This window comes from Helianthus annuus, chromosome 6, assembly GCF_002127325.2.
Source record: "Helianthus annuus cultivar XRQ/B chromosome 6, HanXRQr2.0-SUNRISE, whole genome shotgun sequence".
NCBI classification, from domain to species: Eukaryota; Viridiplantae; Streptophyta; class Magnoliopsida; order Asterales; family Asteraceae; genus Helianthus; species Helianthus annuus.
Window position 1 is genome coordinate 118,256,324 of NC_035438.2, and position 4,332 is coordinate 118,260,655.

At 44.6% G+C, this 4,332-nt stretch overlaps 1 non-coding gene across 1 annotated transcript; it reads right to left on the reverse strand.

Moving 5' to 3' along the window:
- Nucleotides 1–1,336: 1,336 nt before the first annotated feature.
- On the reverse strand, nt 1,337–1,442 carry LOC118479959. The gene has a single exon (XR_004861601.1). It is a non-coding gene; the product is annotated as a small nucleolar RNA R71 (small nucleolar RNA).
- Between the last annotated feature and the right edge of the window lie 2,890 nt (nt 1,443–4,332).

Genomic DNA, 4,332 nt, shown 5'->3' on the forward strand with positions numbered 1-4,332 from the left:
TGCGCAACGTGTGTTAGTTTAATAGTTTTGTTTTGTTATTTTCGGGTTTACGTTGGTTGTGTTTTAGTGTGCAGGTACTTCAGGTGTATGCATACTAGGGGCTCTCACAGGTCATCACCGCTATCGTTTGATCCGGAAATTGAAAGAACGTTAAGACAAAACAGAGTTTTAGTACGAGAAAACAAGATCATTGGTTCACCCACTTCACCCATTACACCAAGAAACATCATGGCTGATTCTCAAATTCCACCTACAACGGGTCAAACGACCTCATCCTTTATACCTACTTCCACCCAACCATCACCAAACACCACATTACCTAATACCACCGCCGAATTCACACCATCCAATGTCACCCAACCAATCACCACTCAAGCTGAACCCGCCATCACCTACAACCCATCCACCACAATCCCACCATTATCCCACTTCTTTCCCCCAACTACGGGTCAATCATCATCCACCTTCACAATTGCACCCAATTCAACTATTGTGCATACTACTTCATCTTTTAGACCACAACAACAACAATCGGGCTTTCAGTATTCGACCATCCCATTTGGGCAAACTTCGGGAATTCAAGGAGATGGTTATGATGAGGGATTTGAAGATTTTGAGGGTTATGAAGAGGATGGGTATTTTTATGGAGGTTATGGTGATCAAGGAGATTTTGGATATATTCAAAGTCAATCTCAAGGGATGGCAAGTGTTGGTGGAATGCCACAACAACAACTTATACCACAACACATTCGGCCAAGACCTCAAGGGCCACCAATGCAACAACCTATTCCATTGCAACAAGTCCGGCCACAACATGTACAACAACAATTTCAAAGACCACCTCAACGCCCACCGATGCGACAACAACAGTTTCAACAACCAATCGCACCACAAGGGCAAGTACCAAGGCCAAATGGTCCTATTATTCCAAGAGGTAGGTATGGTGTACCAAGGAGACACCTTAGAGAAAATGTGAGGGGCATTGAAGCACATTTTCGGCCGGTAATCACGCAAAACCCTTCACCGGTTGTCATTCCTCATAATGATCAAGGGCGAACATTTGAAGTAAGAACCAACTCTTTGCAAAGTTTACCAAAGTACAAGGGGTTGGCAACGGAGGAGCCTTATTTTCATTTAGAGGCTTATGACTCGATTTGCAACACTCTTGGGAGTCAAGGGTTTTCGGCTGACGATATTAAATTGATTTTGTTCCAATTTTCCTTGGAAGATAAGGCGAAGAAGTGGTTTTACACGTTACCTTCGGCATCCGCATATACATGGGGGGAGATGCAACAAACTTTCTTGGATGAGTTTTACACCGCCCAAAAGACCAACGATGCAAGGAAGGGGTTGAGAAGCTTCCAACAACAACATGGTGAGATGTTTCATGAGGCATTCGAGCGTTTCAATATGATGATTAAAAATTGCCCTCACCATGGAATTGAATTGTGGGAGTTGATGAATGCCTTTCACGAGGGGTTGAGTGCCGAAGATGCACGTGATTTGATGTCTATCACCGGTGGGACTTTTGGAACAAACTATGAGAACGATGATTGGGAGTTCTTGGAAAGCATGGCAACTACATCAAAAAGGAAAGCTCAAGCTTCAAGAAGAGCCCGACCGACCACTACCCGACCGCAAGTGCACGCCATAGATGATGGTAATGTTCAAACCACTAACCAAATATATGATGTTTGTGCTTTATGTAATGAAATAGGTCATGCGGCTGAAAATTGCCAAGGGATGTTGGACGGGCAATACGAGGAAGTCCATGCGGTTCAAGGTCAAGGTCAAGGTCAAGGAGGAGGTGGTAGGAACTACAACAACATGAACTCTAATACCTACCACCCCGGGTTGAGGAACCACCCGAATTTTAGATATGGGAACCCTTCAAATCAAGCAAACCCGAATTTTCAAGGTAGCCAAGGTAACTTTGGTTCACGCCAATCTTACAATAACCAAGGTGGATACCGAGGCGGAAATAACCAAGGTTATCAAAAGCAATACCAAACGGGTCAAGAACAAGGGGGGTCTTCGGGTGGAAACGAGATAATGGAGATGCTAAAGAGCATGCAAATGGAGATGCAAAAACGGAACCAACTTGATGAAGTGTGAATGCAAAAGGATGAGGTTCGTGATAAAAGCATCCAATCACTAACAACCCAAATGGGTCAATTAGCAACCGACACTCTACCATGATTGCATGAATAAGTTGAAGAACAAGGCAGCGGCTTTCATTTGTGAACGAGAGGTTCGGGAAGTGGAGTTCCAACAGTTTGGGGTGTTTGATAAGTTTCGGGCGCTAGGATGGGAATCGGCGCTTAAATGTTTCGATAAAGACAAGAGCAACTTGTTTATGACTGAGATACAAGAATGGATGGCGACCTTGAAATGTCATAATTTTAACAAGCCGTCACAGATGAAGTTGATTGGCAAGGTGCACGGGGTACCGGTGGAGATGTCATTCGACACGTTAAAGAAGCTCGGGAAGTATGACAGTCTCCCGGCTCGTGAGTACATGGTTCCCACTCTCGATGATCTCTTGCTTAACCCGGAGAAACATGTTCGATGGAATGACATGCTAGCAGCATTGTTCCTACCCGGTAAATACAGTGGTATTCTATACCGGAAGAATTTGAAGATAGAAGCTAAACTGTTGCATACAATCTGTCTTCTCAATGTCATTCCAAGAAGGGGAGACAAAGAGCAGGTGAGGTTTCCGGAGATACCCGTTCTTTATTCGTTGATGCATGGGGCTCCACGTTTTCCGATACGTTATCTTATCATGAACCACTTATGGATCTGCCGGAATAAGTATGGAAGAGACATCGTCCCTTATTGTCGAATAATTACGGGATTGATGAAACAACAGAAGGCGATAACATCGGAAGATTGGGGAGCAACAAAAAGGCACCAGCCTTTCACGTTGGATAAGTTGGGAAGTGTTTGGACGTATACCCAGACGGAGCGTTATCACAAGTTAAAGTCGCAAGGCCAAAGGTGGAGAGCTCTTAAGGCGAATGCGAGGGATTTGTTACGGGGTGAAGAGGATGAACCCGAGAGTGAAGCAGAGATCCCGAGCGGGGATGAAGATTATGAGGAGCAACCGCAAGGTGGGGTGAACTTGAATGTGGGTCAAGAGGGTCATGGTGGAGGTCACGGTGGTATGTTTTATGACTATGCGCAACAAACTTATGAGCCGGGTTGGGCTTATAACGGTACGATGCAAGAGGTGATTGAAAGTCAACGTCCTCCGGCATCTATTTTTGATACATGGTCGGGGTCGGAGAGGACATTGTATGATCAAAACACGAGGAATAGTGCAAGTATAGAGCGGTCGTTAAAACATAGCTTTGATCGCCAAGAGTCGTGGAACCGCACATTGGTGTATTCCCGAGAGGTGGAAACGAATAATAGACATCATGACGATCAAGCGAGGAGGATGCATGCAGATTGGCATGCCGGAAGGCCGGTTGTTGAGGATCCACAACATGTGGATTATGCCTCATTACCGCCTTATGACGGTAGTGTCTCATATCCGACTCCACCACTTCACCATTCTCAATGGCTTGATCCGAGGCAGCAAGAGGGAGCCCAACAACAAGGAGGGAGTAGCAGCGGCGCGTTTGGATTCGGGGAATGGAATGACATGATGTCATCCATTTTTGGACCTCCAGGACCGCGCTACTATTAGTCAGGTGGTGTTCTCTCTTTTGTATAATTTGTGCATAGTTTTAGTTTTATTTTGTTTATGGTTGGGCGGTTGGGTGGTGTATGATTGTGTCGTTTGTTGGGTTGGTGCTTGTTGGTGGTGTTGTGTGTTAAAAAGAAGAAAAGCATAAAAAAAAATTATAAAATGAAAAATACAAAAAGAAATTTGGGATTTGAGTGGAGAAGCGTATATTGATGTTGAATGAGTTTAGTGATCAACGCCTCCCAAAGCTATACATTGGGGTCAATGTATCCCAAGTGTGGGGATGGGGGAATTTTTGAAGTTTTTGAAAAATTTTGAGCCAAGTGAAGCAATGTGAGAATTTGAACGCCCTAATTTAACCCCAAATAATGCACCGGCAACCCTTAATACCTTTTTCATTCTTGGTGAGAATTGTAGCCACACTTGTATATAAATAATGCTTATCTTTGATGAGAGTGGCTACGGGTGAGGGTACATTAGAACTTGTGCTTGAATGCGATTTGAGTCCTTAGTTAGACATGAATGTAGAAAGGATAAGGGCATTTAGGTAGCCTCGTCGTTGGTGTGAGCGAGTGTGGGATTTGGGGGGTTGGACCTCATAAGTATATATATGAGCATGGTAGTGAGAGGGGCGGGGG